Raw genomic sequence first — 18,784 nt, 5'->3', positions numbered from 1 at the left:
AATCAGCTGCACGCTGACAGAAGTGTCAGGGGAGAGCGTTAACTACCCTGGTTGTCAATCATGGGAATTAGCGACTGGATGGCAGCCCGAAGTGCTTGCCTGTTCCCACTCCCTGTGCTATTTTTTTTTAACCCTTGTTCTCCTGAACATTTTAGGCAGCACCTGTGATGATCTGTGTTCATGGCTTTACATTTGGAACAGGCACTTCACTGCAGTGATGCCTTTTTTTGTCTGCCGTTTTGTTTCTTCCCAGTGCTGTTGTGCAAAAATAGAAACAGGGAGACAGTCCAGGAACCAGTCTGCTGGGTTGACTTTGCGGAAGGCATTGACAAAGCCAGCCCAGTGGATTCCTTCAGACTGAACAGTGTCGCGCCCTTGCGCTGAGGTACCAGGGCAGAATTTTGAGAAAGCTGTGCTTGAAGGTAAAGCCCTTGCTGTGGTTGCTGGATGGCACACTGAGCCTCCTTAAATGTCTTTTAGGTGAGATGTCAAGGCCCAGATCCTGTTGTCAGTGACTCTGCAGCGGCTGATGTCATGGCTCTCCCTATAAGTCACTTTGGATAAAAGCATCTGCTGGGTGCTTATTGTCATTGCTGCCATTATTATTGTAATCTTTCGCCCTCGAGTTAGGATGGTGTTTTTTTTTTAAATTTATTAAGTTGCAGAAGAAGCTTAACTTAATAAGTTAAAAGGTTTCCCATAGTTTATGTATCTCTCTTCTGAAAAGGACTCTTATTATGTTATACTGTGCTGAAAGAGAGGCTTCTTTCCAAGCAAGTGTGTTTGTGCCTCACATTTACATCCAGTCTTCTGCGGTGTGAAGGAGAGATATCTGAAACAGACACTATAAAAGGCATGTCTGTCCTGAAAGCAGCTGTGGACACCCTCAGATAACACCTCCTGTAGCTGAAAGTCAGAATCAAACTGCCAGCCTGTGACCTTCCTTAAGATATAACCCTGATGAGCTCTTGGCTCAAGTGGCCTTACTGTTTTAGTCAGTCTGTTTTGGCAACGCTGTTTCTGTCTCCATCTCTGCAGTGTGAAGTTTGAATTAGATGTAAAGCCTCTGTTGTTTTGTAAATATTACCAGTACTGTATTTTTAGCCACCAGATTGTGTAACAAACGGGCCGTGATTGTACTTCAGCTTAGATAATCCTTTTGCTTTATTAACGGGTAGGGCGTGTCTTCCCAGAATAAAGAAGGAAGGATAAAATAAAGTTATTTTGAAAAATAGGCTCTGGGCCAATGAAACAGCTTCTCTGTATTAATATTGTTACCTTAACATAGCTGAGGTTTGACCCTGTAAAAGCAGAATGAAGCAAGTATTTTCATGTTTCCAGCTCTGAAGAACAGAACTTAATTCTGAGAAGAGTATAATGCATGGACTAACGTGTCTACCTCAGAAGCTGTTATTGTTATTTACAGTTTACTCTGAAAAACCTAAAATATTCATCTGCTGTTCCTTCATCATCTCATCTACAACTTGATCATTGATGCAGCTTTTCAGAGCAGTTGAATTTGAAAACAATCATCGAATAATCCCTCTATTATACTTCACAGTGTGCCTTCAAAGAAGAATTCCACTAATCCAGCTTTAGGGCTTGGTTGACATAGACTTTGGAGAAAGAAAAGGTTGAAGAGAAATGGTCACTTTGGAATTTCTAAAAGAGGTGACCTGCTTCTTTCTGTGTACATCTGAAGGACCAATCCTGCTGGACACGATAGCTGCAAAGAAGACCTGACCACTATTTTACTACCCCCTCCTCTGACCACACGTCAGCACTCCCTCCTTCCCATTTTGGAGCACAGACTAATCCTAATCCCCGTGTTCTGCGTGGCTGCGAGTCAGCCAGCCCATGGGACTTTGAAAGAGAGATTAATGTGACAAGAAAAGACTTTGATTGGACAAAACAGGCCCGATCACATGACTTGTAGACCGAGCTCTTGAATCATTAATCTTCACCCCAGTGAAAGCTGAGGAGGTTTGGAGCGAGGTATCCAGTGGGCTGTGAATTTTGCATTTAGGAATTGCAGATTCCTTGACCTATTGAGGCGGAGGGGGATGGCCCTCTTTATTAAAGATGTTACCTCCTCAGCAAGGACCTCACAATTTCAGTTTGAATGAATGAAACATTTGCAAGAGGATTTGTGTGGTCAGAGCCCATCCCACTGTGTGAGACTTGATTTCTGCACAGACGTGGGGAGTATTCTTCCCTTATATAGTAGCTGACTAATAGTGCTTAAAATGCACTATTTGATTTGAATACATCATTTGAAATAATATTTTTTATATACCGATGGTATTCAGTGTTTCACTGTGATCAGTGTAACACCTTACTGTAGTTTCCGACATCTTAGTATTTACTTTAACCATGAGTCACACGGCGTGATGATAAATCCAATACAATTCCCGGGTTGTTATTTATTGTGCAGTGACGGTGAGGATCTCATAGAGAGCTGAATATTTCACAGGTCTCCTTGAGTGAAACTCCAGCTCCCTGCTTGATTGAAACACTTCCTGCTTTCTTGTTATTTCTGCACTGCGCACACCTCAACCTGCAGCTGTGATTGAACTGTTTCTAGGCTGGCTGGGCAACTAGAGGAGGAACAGTCTGATTTCTCGGGTGACTGGGCAAGGAGAGGCGGAACAGTCTTACCCAGCCCACGCCAACTAAGCCGCTGAAGCTCACTTCCCTGGGATCCTTCAGCCGGTTGAGATTTTGGGATCGAGCAAGGTGAGCTGGGGGGATCTTCCCTCGTTTGTCACCTTTCTCGCGTTGGTATGTGGTAACACCTGTGAACAGGTGAGCTCCATAGTGAGAAACAAGGAGAGAGAGGAGGGGAAGGAGCTGCGCAAGACACTGGCAGAAAGAATAGAAATGGGGAGGGACAAGAAAGAGGCAGGGAAAAACTGAAGACGGAGAGAGAAGGAGACGGTTCTAATGAGCACTTTATCTGAAAGACAAGCTGTGACCGAAAACCGCAGCTAAGCACAGCCCTTGCAGGTAGGAGTTTGTTTTGCCATTCTCTTATCAAAAAAACAAAAATGGCATTGTTTGAAGACAGGGTTGAGACTACCTGGAGTGGCCAGCATGAGCAGGTGAGCTCGTCCCCTGTTTTTAGAATGGGAGCGCAGGTCTGGGCAGGCCTCGGCTGAATATTTGCCAGCTGGCTGTAAACAGGGGTTCTGCTGACCGAGCACGGGAACTCCCCAACTGTGGCTCGGCGAACAACTGAACTGATTTATTGCTGCACCTCCTCTTCGTTATTTTGAGTTTTAAATGAAAATAGTCTAGCGCTTTTTGAAAACAGAGAGCCAGTTGTTGATCGTATCCATGTGAGCTCGGCTGCTGTAAGTGCAATTGGCATATTTAAGGAACGCCACAGTGATGAAAGACGCTGGAGCAGTGAGGACAGCATTGAAGCAGCTTTTGAAATTTCTTCATCTTGTCACTTCTTATTTGTTGTACAGATTTTACTGCTCATCCACAACCAATAGTAACATGCAATAACAAATGTTTTTGTGTTTCTTCTGTGATATTTTGTATATAAATGAAGTACGCTTTTTGCCACTTGCTCTATTCCCTATTACTCTTTCAGACAAAGCCTTTAAAAAAATCTGCGATGTTTAAAATTCAGGATGTCATAGTCATATAATGACAAAGTTATCCTTTATAGTAGAAGCTTGATTTCACAGATAATGATTGTGAGATAGTGATTAAACTATGAAAAACAATAAATCTTTGAAGATAAACTTCTTGATCTCATTTTGCATTGACTCCTAACCATTTGCCCTTTTGATCTGAGGCTAAATAGTTGAAATCAGTCTATATGTGTAACTACCTGTCCTCCGGTTAGACACTGATTCAAGTTAAAACATACTGGGGAAAGCTGGCTCATTTAGTAGTCAGAGAAGGCTTGTTTTCAGACCTGAGAACAAAGTGAAATCCTGGGAAAGGCTCTTGCTCCCCTGTTTCATATGCTTTTACTGCCATGCTGTGTCTTTGTGGACTGTGACAGTGGCTGTAGAAGCTCGGGCCTCATAAAGGTCATCATAAAAGTTATCCTACAGGCTACCTGTGCTCATGTTATCTGTATGCAGAGGGAGTGGCAGATCTGCGTCACAAGGAGAGATATTCACTGATTCACCGGAGATGGTATTCCTACTCAGTCGGGATGGAGTTCCTCCCACTTTTTTTTGGTAGTAACGCATTTCCTGCTCACCTGCCTGTGATGTAATAATGCAGTCCTGAAGAAATCCCAGCAGGAGCAGGTCCAGTTTCCCATTGACGGGAGAATGAATGCGCACTGCCATAGTTAGCATCAAACCTGCTTGTGTAGGCTGTTCAGTCCTTGTTGATGGACAGCATTGTGGTGTAAAAATAGTTTCTCTCCCTCTTTGTGAAAGAGGGGCCTAGATGATGCAGTTTTGTGGCCAGATTCAGCAGCCAACCAACAGGAGAGCAGAGGCCAAACCGAAACCCGTGCATTTGTCCCTCTGATGGACACGCCTGCTTTTGCGTATTTTTGTCCCTCTAAAATTGCCATGTGCTTCACCCCAAGCTCTGAGTTGAGATGCTTGGACTTCTGGCTGTCCCCACACGCCTGCTATGCTGCCTGTATCTCTGTTGAGTGGATCTGAATTAGAGTTCAATTAAATAATTATGCAAAATGGGGGCACCTGCCCACCCTCCCTTGAGAGGTCATTCTTCGTATCATTCCTTTGTTTTTTAGGCTTTCTGTTTATCTCCCTCTCTTTTGGCAGTGCAGAGGAAAGACACTGCCCCTCCTACGCGCGCTGGTCTCTTCTGAATATTCAGAGATTTATCTTTCCAGCTTTCTACTTCTCTTCATATCTCCTGTACGGCACATTATTTGATTGTTTAGTTCATGGCAATCGCCAGCCCTAATAACTCAGAAATGGATTTTCATTAATATTTTAGTGGTCAAGTAGCAATTAGCTTCACAGACTTTGTAGGGGAGCTGCGGAGGGGACATTTCTTTCATTTCCGGTCAAGAGAAATAAAGGTTATGTTAATCATTTGACATCCAAGCTATTGAACTTCAGTACAGTACAAGCCTCATGTATCACAGAGCTTATGCACGTACCAAGACGTGACATCAGAGGTTTACTTCAGTGGTCCAAACACATTCTTAAGTAGAGAAAGGATCAGTCAATCATTTTTTTCAAGCCTTTCCCATGGTATTTTTTCATGCACATACTCAAAAAATAGTTTAGTTGATGTGTGGTTCAGCTGTGCTGATTATTATGCAGTGAACTGTGCTGTTGCGGAGTAAATAATAATCTCAAAGCTCAGAAAGACCTCTGAAACACTTCCGAGAGGTGATCGTACAAAGCCTGGGTAGAGTCCTGTAGTCCAGGCATCATTGGTTCAAGTCAGGGTGTGACTGGGCTTTCCCAAGCGGAGGTATGCAGTGGTGTGGGGATTGGCTCATGTACCCCAGCAGCCTTGTGTGTTGTCTGTGAGTACCCAGTTTTCCTCATTTGTTATAGGATGTTTGGCAATACAGAGCTTGGTGTGTGTAAAATAGTGAATGGCTGTGCTTGTTTCTGATTAAAATGGTCCTCATTGTCCTGTTCCCCCTCTGCTTTAGTCCCCATTTAGCTTCAATACAGCAAATTACTTTCCTGGTTTGTGTTCTTCTGCACCTTTGCATCACACTGCTACATGCAAACCTGTGCTGGTGACAGGACAGAATTAAAGAATGCTGCTTGACACGCCTTGCGATATTCAAGTGAATATTCACCTCCAAGTGAAAAGTGACAGTGCTGCGTGAACAGACTTGCCTATCCCTTTGCAATATAAATAACCATGCTGCGTTAGGGCGTGCTGAGCAGTCCTTAATAAACTTGTTGTTTTTTAACTTTAACTGTGTAAAAGAAAAACACGTTTGGGAGGCTTTGCAGCTTTGCTTTTTTCCCTTAGGCTAGACACCTTGGGCTTGCGTGCTTCTACCTCATATCTCGTAAAACTCTGTGTGTTGACACCAGTGACACATTCTGACAACATGGGCCTGATAATTGTACACTACGAAACGTGGTTATGAAATGTGCAGATGTCTTCTGGACCAAGTTCAGTCCCCCACCCTATCATTTTATTGTTATAATAAACCTATCATTATAAATAGATTAACTGATAAGAGGAAGATACGAAAAATGTAACTTCTGTAGCCTGTGTGCAACTCTTTTTAAACATTGGCTTCAGTTGCTTGGATCATGTTTTTGCATTTAAATGAGCATTTCCCACGCAGCCTGCAGCCTGTTGTTCTGCTATTGCTATTTTGGGTCTTCAAAAGTGAAGTGCCAGAACACATCTATCGCTGCCCCCCAGCACTGTCCCCATAAAGTATAATAAATGTTTGTGGCAGGTCGGGTCAGAAGACTGGAATTACAGACAAACTACCACAAGAGGAGAATTTAGGCCTCTAATCTCTGCAAATAGGCACATTGGAGGAAAATGTGAAAATCAATGAACTGGATAATTGGTGAAGGGTTAGAAGTTTTGGCTTTTTCTTTGGAGATTGGAGTTCAAAAACAGCAAACTGTAGAGTGGTTTCTGATTCTATTCTAATGAAGGCATTGTAAGGTTTCGTAATGTTCACAGACCCCTCGAGCAAACTAAAATAGGTTGGGACCTGTCCAGTGTTACACTTCTTCCATTCCCTGCCCTGAAGTGCTCTCTCCCTTTGTCTCTCTCAGTTCTAGTAATTTCCTTGTTTTTTGAAACATGGTCTCTTGGGCCGTTCTGCTATCGATATATATATGACAGCCCTCTTTCCAGGTGAGCAAATCTTATTGTACGCAAGGATTCTCCCCTGCTTGGAGCTTTTTTTTGTGTTGAGAGCTAAACTTTAGTTTGGAGTCAATATTTTGAGTTCAGATTTTCTTGCGATATTAAATGAACGTGTGTGGTGCCAACTGGACAGTCATACTGTCAATAGTCAATAGCTGATTGATTTGCTGGCTGATGAAGAGATTGAAACCAGGGTTGTGTCAGAAGTTGTCTAACACAGGAACAGCGAGAGCTGGGAACGGATGAAGGAGTGAAAATTCCCAGCTCCCTGGGAAACTAGAAAGCAGTTGTGTCTATAAGACACCAGAGAAAATGAGGTTGGGGAGACCATACAGCAATAGTCTGTAAGTACTAAGAAGAGACCCCTAAATTTCTTGCAGTATTTTTCATCCCGAAGGTTTCCAAACTGCTTCACCTCTAGGAAGGGAGCCCCTTAAATGGCCCATCGCTGAAGTGCAGTCCCCACTCTGCAGGCAGTGCATCTTTCCATCTTCAAGTCCTGCCTCAAGGAGAGCTCTGAGCGCTTGTACTCTTACCCTGGCTCTAGCACCCTAGCGCCATCCTTCTTTTAATGATGAGCTCTTTTTTTATTCTCCAAAGGCAGCTCCAGAACGAACACTCCCTTGTATAGCTGGCGCCAGACATTTCGAAAGCCCTGCGAGCTGAGATGGGATGTGGTGCCCACATCTGCAGAAGGGCTGCTGTGCCGTAAGACTGGCGGTGAAAGTACAGAGTGCTGAACAGATGTCTCACGCTCAGTGCAGGGGTCCCCTCCTCACCGGGAGCGGCTCCCGGAGGAGCAGCCGATTCTTCGGTTTATGGAAAAAGAGGCAGGAATGCACTGAGGTTGTCAGGGCAGTGGAAAAAAATGGAGTCACTGAGGCCCCTTCTGTAACTGTCTGTTACCATATTTGGAGGGCTCTGAAAGGCTCGGCTGTGATTAACCATCCCATGAAACCTCGGGTACAAGCGGACATGTGAGAACGCTGCCTCCCGAGAGGGTGTTTTTGTGTAGGTTGGCGAGGATGGAGCAGGGGAGTAGGTGCAGCTGGTGCTTCTCTTTCACCTCTGGCTCAAGGGAGAGAGTTTGTTTTCCACTTTCCTTTCCTAATAATAGATGGGAACCACTGGGCTTAACAACCCCAGAGATCACTCGTTTGCCAGTTTCGGCCCTGAACTGACGTTATCTACAAGGTTGCGAGAGAAGTTGCTGTGTGTTTTTCTTGCTATCTTTTAGCACTGATATTGAAGAGTAGCCAGTAATATGCGAATATAAACCAGGTTTTGGAAAGCAATGCTTGCTTTATGTCTGTCAAGAATGTTAAATGCTCTTTTAACTTGAGGGAGTATCGCGGATTTGTTTATTGTGCACTGTAGTGTTGCATGGTCAACAGTGGCTCCTCAATCAGGGGTTCGGCTGTTGACCTGAGCACTGCTCAGCCTTGTCACGCGTTTGACCTGATCTTTCTTGTTAGAGCGCAAGGGAACCCGTTGTAAAGGACTGGGGTGGTAGACGTATAAGGGTGTAGTGCCGTATCACCCAGGGAAATCATGGTTAAGCATGAAGGAGAATGGCATAGGATGGTAAAAACAATATATACCATGACGCATTTCCGTAGCTTACCTTGGACATTCTGCTGCTGAGGTGTTTGTTCATTCTCCTTTCGGCAATAAAGGTAAATAGAAGAGTGAAACCTGTAACAAAGTGAGCTCAATACTCCTCTGTTCTGCCAGTTATGCCTTTTTAACCAGTATTGCCTCTTATCACTTCAGTTATTCTGATTGTAGACATTCAGTGTATAGTAGTGTTTGTCATATTGCATACTCTGTAGTTGCACAAGAACATTTAAGAACAGAGCCAGACAAGGGCTTAAGCATTTGTCACTTAAAGATGAGTTATGTCGAGCATTGCTCAGTATGTTGCAATGGAAGGCCGAGAAAATCAAGAAGGTATCAGCTGCGAGTATAAAATACACAAGCACTAAGTGAATAGTGACCACCGGGGGTGACTGTTCCTGCCAGTTTGCTGTCAGAGAGAAATGCACAGTGCTGTGCCATTGTTGGTGTTGGTCGCCCCTTCTGCCTTGCCTGGTTCCAGCCAGGAAAGTGTCAGCCGGGCACTCTGTGTTCTGCGGATCAAGAAAAAAGAGGCCAATACTTCTCATCGTACTGAACAGAAGTAAATTTCACTGGCAATGAGACAGTATCTAGGTAACAGTGTGGATCACTGCGTCTCCCCCTGTCGCATTGACGTGGAAATTCAGACTCCGCTCTGTGTGCGTGCGTTAAACTCACACATACAGTATTTCTTAAGCACTCAATGGGGAGTTGCACTTCTTTGAGGTTCCTCCTTTACTGCGCTTCTTTTTTTTTGTGAGTGCGACATTTTGGATTCTCTGTTTCATAAGCCTCTGTCAAGGAACTGCTCAGGGAAGAAATCTTTCTTTTTCTAAAGGCTTCAGACCATCATTCCCAGCCAAGACTAATCTTTCTAATTCCCTTGTGGCCACAGAGTCTGTGTGTTTTTTTTTGCGTGTTTTCAAATCTTATTCCTGTAGCTGAAGTTGCATCTTGCGGCAGTCAGCAGGTGTTTGTATTGACCTTTCTCACTGCTGTAGTACCTCTAATGAATTCTGATGAACATGCAACCTTTTGACCTTTCTGCAGAGCTCCAGTTCACTCTTCAGAAAAAGCTCTGGCACCTTTGAACAATGCTAACTGCTCAACCTGGTTTTTATTCCCTGAAACCATTGGTCTCACCCTACCCTGCAGAATGCAAACATTACATTGTGTAATCTGTTTACTCTGCATTGCCCATTAGCTGGTTTTAAAAATGCACCTGTTTTACTGAAGATTTATTGAAGCAAATACACTTCTTTGGTCTCCCAGAAGGAGAGCTACCACACATCGAGTTAGTATTTACCAATCCTGGGAGAAAAAGACGATTTAAAGTCCATGTTTCTTTTTCAAGGTATGTGTAAAATACAGCAGTTTAAAATAAATCCAGAGGTTTAATTTACCATATAGCTGCTGAGAATGATTTTCTGTGTTTTTTAAATAAGTTAAGAAATACATTTTATTTTGGATTTCAAGTTTTTTCTTTAGTGTTCTCACAAGTATAAGAATCACGGTCCTTCATCCAGATTAGCACTCGGAAAACCCCTGCTGTACCAGGTAAAAACGCCTTTAAATGTGTGACACAATTTAAATGTGACACCATTACATAAAATTATCTTGCGCTATCTTTTTGAAGTTTTCCTCATGAGCCTGCGGGCTGTTAACAAGCACTTTTAAAACCCTAGTGCAAGGGATGTATTTTATTCCCAATCAGTGTTTTTTTATGAATTTCTTATGAATTTTATGGATTTCATAAATCATGAAGAAAGCGTCATGATTTTGCAGATATTGGCAGAGTCTGGTGCAGAATCCAGAGCCACAGTGTGGCTGTTTCAAGGACAGTCGTTTTCTGTTTTTCATTTACAGAAGAGTCTGTGTCCCTTAGTGCAGGGTTTCACAGTTCTGGTCTGGGGACCCTCACATCACTAAAGCTGAAACTCTCTAGTTCTGAATTCTTAACTGAACCAACATGTTGCTTGATTAGGAACTTTTTCTATTTAAGACTTGAAGATTTTAAATTTTAAGAAATGCAACAGTTAAAAGGCACCCTCTTGCATGTTTAGAAACTGAAAGTAAATCAAGAGATCAGATTAAACCTATTATTACATCTCTTAAAGGTGCAGTACTTTTTAACCCCCTGTCTCTGATCTCTGATCTGGTGACCCCACTCCCGTTCTTGATGCACCAGTCCAGTGTTGTGGATGAGTGTACATCTGATTGCTCAAGAGAATAATTAAAACCACTCAATTGTGCAGAGGTGGACCACGCTGGGCTGCAGCCCACCTCAGGCACACGTGTGCAATCCATTGAGCCCTGCCCCCTGCGCCTCACTGTGTCAACACCACGCACAGAAGCTGCTTATGCCCTGTTTGAATGAAGGAGACTATTGTTAGCCTCTAGAATCTGCTTAGCTAGGCTGTGTGATTGAGGGTGGGGATGAAAGATGCACCTTTCTGGACATTAAAAGAAATAACCTGTTGTTGTAGGAAACTTTCCTTTTTTTGTGCAGAAGTACATTGACATGGCTGACTCCATTCTTCCATTTTCAGTGATTTACTGGAGTGCAGAATTTGTCCCATACAGTAGGTGAGAAATTTTAAGATTGGAAAGCTTACCTCCACAGCACAGTGTACACAGTTAAAATTGCTGCAGGTTTCTGACTCTGCAAGTACTGCATACATTATAATGTGTGCAATACAATGTACAAATACTGTAATAACTCTGAACACAAAGTACCCCTTAAGGTTGTTGTCAACTGTTCTGTAAATTTCCCTTTGCAATATGCATCGCTTTGAGACTGAAGTGCATCATCTTGTTCCCAGCTGCCACCTGCTGAAAGAGAGAGGCATTAGTCTTGAAGTGTGTTGTCTCTGTCTCTGAGGCTATGCGTGAATGTTTTTGTTAGTGTATAGTTCTGTGGCAATAACAAGGCAAACTCTTGAACCTGTCTGCAGATAAGATCTGCAGTAAATGCTGGGTCTGGGTCTAATTTGGGTAGAGATGGACTATTTCAGTGTAATTATCAGAGAAGAGAGGCTGGAGGGCAGGGGGGTCATCTTTCACAGGCACGCACATACCAGGGGCCAGAGGAGGTACTGCGCATGCGTTTCTGCTAAGACAGCAAATAGAACCATGAAGTTCCCTCGGGCTTTGAAAGGCACCTAAACTTGTCCTTGGAGAATAGTTTAAAAAGCAGGACATCACCAGCACATGCTTTGTTACCATATAGGATTAATGAACTTGTTTGTATGTGTATGTGAAAGTGTCCAGACCTAGCCTTTCACCTGTTCTGGAAGTGTGAGGCTTTGCAGCCCTCTTTGTGCCAAATGTGAGCTTCATCTTGAGTGCGAACATCTCCAGGAAAGACAAATATTAATTAGTGCTACCTTGTAAAAGACAGCATTCCTGCAGCACTACAACATAGGCTGCCCTCTGAGGCTAGCAGTTGGTGTTCTTCTCTCTTTTCTTTTCGTTTCTAACCATGTCTTGAACTAATCGGGGAAATAAGAAAAAATATCCCTAAGCAAAATCTGGAACCATGGAGTTGTACATTGTTTTATAATGCAAGAAACTAGGCGTGTTATAGCTTGATGTTACAAGATAAGAAAGGACAGTATTGTTTTGAAAGTCTGATTAATATGTTGTGTCTCAGAAGAGAGATATTTGTAGAAAACAGTGTGGCAGGCAAGCAGAAAGAGGTTTGAGAGTGTCTAGACTAGGAGAGGCAGTTGAGGGTAGGATCTACAAAGAAAGGAGGAATGTACACGTGGCTCCGATTGTAAATGGGCCCTGCCGAGATCCACTTTTATGTTGCAACCCAGCAGAGCGTGAGGCTACAGCAGTGAGTGTGTAACAGGGAGGAGACTGGAGATAGACCCCACTGACAGGGGTTCCACAACTTCTACCTGTTGTGTAATGGCAGTTGGCCCTTGTGTCTACGGGATCTTACTGCTGTGCGTCACTGGGACAAGAGTGTCTTCACAGCCCAGGTGTCTGGAGCTGAGATTGACCCTCCTGCCTTTACTGACAGGTGTGCCCAGATGTTGCCCAGGGATTGTATTATGTCTTATGACTGGCTTAGCTGGCTATGTGGGTCAAAGAGTGGGATGTAGATTTGCAGTTTATTGTTCTGGTGCACTTCTATTATAGAAATAAGACGACTGTTAAGTCAGAACAGGTAGTATCTGGTCATTTTGTATAGACAGCTGCTCCTTTATATGATTCACAACACTTCTACTGTGAGAATTACATTTCTAATTTATTAAGAATTTATCCAAAAACATCTAACCTAAATTTAAGGTTTGACTTAGTAACAAAGTTCATTCATACTTTAACAAAGTTAATAATTTAACTGTCTTTATTGATCAAAACAAATAGACGAGCATTTTAAGTACAGTAATTAGCTATCCCTTCTAGCTTTTTAATTAACTTGGCAAATATATTAGACATATTGCTGAAGTTGTTCACTCCTGTTGTACAGTATGTGCAAGATTTTACAACATCAGTGGATTTGGAGACCTGATTCTGAATGCACATTGTGAATGACCTGATTTCTCCATGATCTTGTCATGCTATCGGACTCCTGTATTGTGTACAGGCTTTGGTATACATTTATACACAGAGTGTAATTTATGGCCAGGTGAAAGGGCGGCACTTTGAACAGATGTGCTTTTGGAAAACAGAAATCAATTTACCTGTAATTTTTCCAAACAAAAACCTAAACCAGGAATTGTTGCCTCATATTTAACTTAGGGGTTATATGAAACGACACAAGCTTCATCTGTGTTGCATTCATATCCATTGCTTGGCACTGCTTCATAATACTTTTCAGGTGTGTGCGTCTGTTACAGAAATGAACTTGCCCTTAGGGTTTTATTTTCATTCCCCCCCCAAGTCGTGGGCTAACATGACCTTTGGGCAAAAAACATCTCCCTTCATTGCCTGTTTGCTTAAGCCCGGCAGAAAAGAGAGCTCATTCTGGAGGAGGAAGAAAGAGAGAATCCAAATGATTGTTTGAAGACAACCTGAGGTTTCAGGTTTCTCTCCTCTAGCTTCCCGTCTCCCTCTCTCTCTCAAGCTGCCCCGTGTTGCAGGAGATTACGAACAGCAGCCTTCGGGAGTTGAAAGGGAAGGACGGCGCAGGAGAGAGGGAGCAGCAGCGAAAGTGGAAGTCGGAGAAGGAGAGCGCCTCTTTTTTCTTTCTTTTTGGTTTCAGCAGACGTGACGGAAAGGAGAAAGGCAAGGTTTCCAGTTTCCTTTTGTTTGCTCTTTTGTGCTGAGAAAATGCCAGTGCTCTGAGCAGGCTGCTCGACCTGACTTCTTTACGGTAACCAAAAAAAAACAGGTTTTGGGGGGAGAGTGTTGTGTGGAATAGCTGTGATTTAGAGTACCAGATCTTGAGGGTGTGTCATTGTGGAGAGGCAGGTATTGCTTCGGTTGTTTCGGGTTTAGTGTTAGATGCTTTAAGACACCGATATATTTGTGAAGGGAATTTATATCTGAGTTAAGAAGGTACAGTACTTGGCTTGACTCACAGGATGCAAATAATGGATGTAAATAATTTCACTGTCCCATTAGTGCATTCTACCGATGATCAGGGAGACCTATCTAGACGCCAGGAGTAAACCTGTTGGGCTGTTTCGGTCCCAGGAGGATCGTATCCAAACCTTCCTGTTATTTTCAGAATCCATGTGCTTTTTAAAAAGTTGGTCTCATTTGCTCCTGCTGGTCTCGTTTGAAGTCTGGGGTCCACTTTTCAGAATCTGTTTATTCGACTTATTACCAGCTAGTTGCCATGTCTTTCATTTACTATTTTTTTATTTTATTGCCATACTCTTTGTGAGAAAAATGAATAAAAGCAGCCAACTAGGGAAAAAATCCTTGGGAAAGCAGCATGGCTAAGTGGTTCTGGACTCAAGTCAAGAGGGTCACGGGTTCAACTCCTGGGTGAGGCACAGCTTTTGTACCTCACTCAGTCCAGTAAATGCGCTGCTGTAAATTTTGTGTTGCAAATGAAAATTGGTTCCAAATTGGCTCCAGTTAAAGAATTGTAAAAAAAAAAGTAAAGGCACAAAACATTACCAATATTGAGAAACATTCAAGGGACACTGAGACACAAGAGTCACCAAAATCATTATGTTAAAGGAATATACTGTAGAGGAATCCACTTCAGTTGTGTATGCCGCTGTACGTTTGAGCCTCATTAAAACTGCTACATCCTCAACAGGAATTATAAACCATTATAGCTGAGCTCTGCTGAACTGTACTGGGCTGAGTGCTCAGGTGCATTCTTTCATGGAAATGAGTATCTAATAAGCCAATACATGTTGGAGACAACAAAGACTGGCTTCAACACTGCTTAAGGTCTGATCCTTCAGGCTTTACAGTTCTTATTGCTGAACATGACTGTTTCCAAAGACGGCTGTTAAATTTCAACTTCAAAGCACTGCTTTCTCTCTCTCAATATCATTCTCTCTCTCTAGTGCATTTTTGTGTGAACAATTTTTTGGTTATTTTTAGCTCTGGAAGACCAACCTTGAAGAGTTCCTAAACATATTTATTTGCATATTTTTGTAGGAGTCAACAAGTTCCAGAGAAGTAAAGGGGAATATGTTTTTTCAAAATTCCTATTCTCCGATAAAGACACCAGAGCACCAGAGAGAAGAGTTTCTGCTGACTGAAATACTGTACAGGCGGTCCTCATCTTTCAGGGATGTGAGGGTGTATGTTGACAAGCAGTGTCTGGGAGGCTGTTTTAAAGAAACCATATTGAACAGACTCAACCTATTCGCTCTGCCTCCCTCTGGCCTGCCTGTGCTTTGTGTATTCTGTGGGATGAATCGTTTCTCTGTGTCCCGATCTATGGAGGGGGTTAGATTGGTGCGTGAGTCAGGAGTGATCTGGCTCTGTGTGAGAAGTTAGTTCAGCATTTGGATAGAGGGAGTTGGCACTATCTATGAGGTACACACAGAGCAATGAAAGATAGGAACAAATAAAAAGAATACCTTTCTTGTCTGGGGTACGGGCGAGAATGACGGGCTCACACAGGATATCTGCGTGAAGGCGCTTCTGTGCCTTGGTACCCTCTCTGCAGCGATGGCATCTGAAAAGCTAATTTATAGCCCTTTTTTTCCATTTGTATGAATTTTCTGTCATTGTAGAAGGTTTCTGTCCTTTCTGTTGGAGTTGCAGAAAGAGAGTTTCCAATCCATTGCTCGTAAACAAGTTTTGTCCTTGAGCAGCTTCAGAAAGCTGTGTCACTTGGATTTTAGAGTTTTGCCTCTCAAAAGTCTTTCCTCTGCAGGTCTTCCTTTTCCTCCTCAGCCATCCCCCCCAGTAGAGGGCATGAGGCTTTGAAGTACATGCTGCAGACGCAGAAACCACTTGAAGGCTGCTGATACTGTACATAATAAACATCATTGTGCTTGTTTGCTTACACTCTGGTAACTGTGGTATTTTCGTTTATCTAAAGAAAGTGCTTGAAGGGATGAATAAAAAGCTTTGAAGACAGTCCAATGAGACTAGTTGACAAAATATCACTTCTCATGTTTTCATTGAACTCTTTTCCCCTTTAGTTTCAATTATTCCTTTTGAGAGTTTAAAGTGGTGGTTCTTCCACCTGTTTTTGTCATCTCTGTGCATACACACTTCCCTGTCTTTGACAGAGTTTCCTAAGGTTGGTGTTAGGCCGTGCTCGATCTTCGATGGCTCTCGGTCTGGAGTTAAGCTGTTTCCAGGGCTCCACTGTTCGCCCCGAGGAGTCGAGAACCCTGTGTGGAGGGCCTGGCCACTGCGCGTGCGTCTTTGTGTGTCGGGTGCCTGAGGAGTGCCCAATCCGATCCTGGGTCCCGCCTCACATGCCACGGGTGCTTCACCGTGATTTCACTGCATTTTACTCATTTTTTAACCTGCTTCTCCCGCTGGGCCCTGTTCTTCTCGGCTTTGTTTTTTTAAACCTCCCAATGTCCTCCAAAGCAAACAAGAAGAAACAGGTTGCCTTTCATTCCCCTGACGGTCCGTGTCCCATACCAATATCTCAGCATTTCTTTAAAGTCAGGCCGCATCTCGGCTCCAGAGGTTTTGAGAGTTTTGAGAGCGCTACTGCGTGTGGCGTTCAGAAGAGTAATTCCTTTCCACTCGCTGCCGTTCAATTAAGTTTTTATTCAGGCAGCCTGGTGCCCTAACAGGCTGGGGGCATTCTGAGAAGTAACGGTCCTGTTAGCTTATAGTTGGAAGCAGTTTTTGTTGCCCATTTTTGTCTTATCTTTTGCAGATGTACAGTATTAGATCCCTCAGTTTTCTCCATTTCATTCTGTGTTTTTTCTCTGGACTAGACTAATTGTTCATTTAAACAAACTTGCTTATTTATCATATTTTCCTTTCTCAGAGCAGAAGCTGTGATAAATGTATACCTTATATTTTGGGGGGAACAATGTCATCCTAAAGGGTGCTTCTTTACCCATGACAGAGGATTGATTTTCTGGGCCACTGTCGCTTTTGTGTGCCGGTTCATTTAAAGAGGCTGAGACAAAAGCATTATAGCGTCATGTTTCTTGTTAAATTGGATCATAGGTATTAGGATCAGGTTTTTCCTCAAAAAGTGATAAAAATAAACCAGTGGTAATGACTGTTTAGGATTTTGGTTTGGCAGATGGCTGCTGCCGAATAAAGGATTACCAGCTGTGTGAGACCGCCCTAATTGAGGACTAAGATGTTGTGGGGGGATGTTAATTGAGTATGAATGCTTATATTTGCCTTATCCATGTTTTTTAGATAAATCTCTCTTTCTTCTGAGACCGGTAAAAAGCACGACAGAAAGATTATACCCTCCTGTGAGAAATCTGCGAAGGAGAACCTGGTGGCGTGGTATTGTGGCACTGAGGATTTCATCTCTTTCTTCTGCAGTGACTTCCTGCTGTTTGTGCCAAGAGCTGTCACGCCTTTCTGCGCTATATGATGTTTTCACCGCTGTTTCATTGTGCTGTTCTGCACATGATTCTGCTTCTCTCAAGGTGGCATTCGCAGGGCCCTGCAACAGGTGGTGCCCTGTCGGTAAGCTCCTGCTGGCTCCGATGTTGCTGGCTGTCCTCCCACGTCTACATGAGAAGCTGTGGTGCGCTTTCATGAGGAGAGTTGTGTTCATAGGCCTCAGGGAGGTGTGATATTTCTGAAGTCTGAAAGTCTCCGCAGAGAGGTGGGGTATGAGGTTTGGCAGGTCATCTCTCTGGCATTCCAGGAAGATGAGCGGTGAAAAATAACAGCTCTTTCTTTGTTTATACCCTGCCAGTGCAGGCCCTGCTATCTGGTTTTGAAGGATTGCAGGTGCTCAGAAACAAACCACCTCCTCTTGGTCCTATATCTGTTGTCTGTAGCTTATACTGTTCCCTAACAACTACCAACTGTTTCAGCTGCTGGAGCTAAATATATATAGACCAAGGTTTATGGTTTTGGTACTCTTTCCATATTTGAGATTTCATGACTTTTTCGGCTGTAACCTTTACTAATTACAGATCCTCAGATCGATGAGCTGCTAACTACCAATGTGATAGATGGGCTAAATTACCTTCCTTTTGTTTGTAATCATTCTTATATCATGCAGGATTTGTTTTCCTATTTGTAGTGCTTTCTACTATAATGATTTACTGTGGTATGACGTGGTAAAAAGGGAGTTGTAGTAAAAGCTGTTTGAAGCATTGAGAGAGGTTCCCAGGTGTCATTAGTTCAGACCTGGGTTCCATGAAAGAGGAAATCTTGGAACTGGGCTGGACTGAGTCAGCCAGCAGAGACTCCTGCATGTCGAGTGTCAAAAAATATACAAACTGCTTGGAGGTGGGTTTGTCAGACGATCATACACACATATCTCATCCTCTATAGAGTGATAACTGATACAGATCCTTCCAAGCTGTGATTTCAATTTTTTAAGACGGAAGAAAAAATGGTAGGAGCACCGGATGGTTTGATACAGCAAGATACAAACTACAGGGAGCCATTGTAAATCTGCTGTTAAACCGTAAGAAAATATAAAATAAGATGCACATTTTTGCTGTTATCCTTTCAGAAGGGCTGGCTGACTATTGCTGGCGACTGCTGGTTAGGACAAAATTCTATCAAAGTGGTTTACACCTGTGGAGAAAACTCTAACCCTCACGGGTTGAAATGTTAGGAATTTAGCACAAGGCTCTGGAGAGAGTTCTCCAGCATTTACATTATGATGGCCAGAGGGTGGCAATGTGTGGCAAGACTGGAAATTATTTGGAAATAAATGTGAAAGGAAACACATTGGAGAAGACAAAATGTAGTAAAATGACTGTAACAGTTAGGAGTGCACACTTGTAACCTTTATACTTTAGCC

The 18,784-nt window shown here is 43.0% G+C and overlaps 1 protein-coding gene across 6 annotated transcripts in view; it reads left to right on the top strand.

Annotated features, from left to right (window-relative positions):
- Positions 1 to 18,784, top strand: part of plekha6 (pleckstrin homology domain containing A6) — a 91,917-nt gene that overhangs the window by 8,210 nt on the left and 64,923 nt on the right. The window contains exons 1-2 of one of the 6 annotated variants that reach the window (XM_088640439.1): positions 2,898 to 3,006; positions 13,511 to 13,671. The exons of 1 other annotated variant lie outside the window; for it this stretch is intronic. The gene's annotated coding sequence lies outside the window, so the exon portion shown is untranslated. Of the gene's footprint in view, positions 1 to 2,597; positions 2,737 to 2,854; positions 3,007 to 13,510; positions 13,672 to 18,784 lie in introns of those variants that run through there. 4 more of the 6 variants (XM_088640440.1, XM_088640441.1, XM_088640438.1 and 1 more) reach the window with 4 other exon arrangements.

This window comes from Lepisosteus platostomus, chromosome 7 (assembly GCF_059453375.1).
Source record: "Lepisosteus platostomus isolate fLepPlt1 chromosome 7, fLepPlt1.hap1, whole genome shotgun sequence".
Lineage (NCBI taxonomy): Eukaryota > Metazoa > Chordata > Actinopteri > Semionotiformes > Lepisosteidae > Lepisosteus > Lepisosteus platostomus.
Note: the sequence above shows the minus strand (reverse complement) of the source record. Positions and strands in the feature narration are given on the sequence as shown.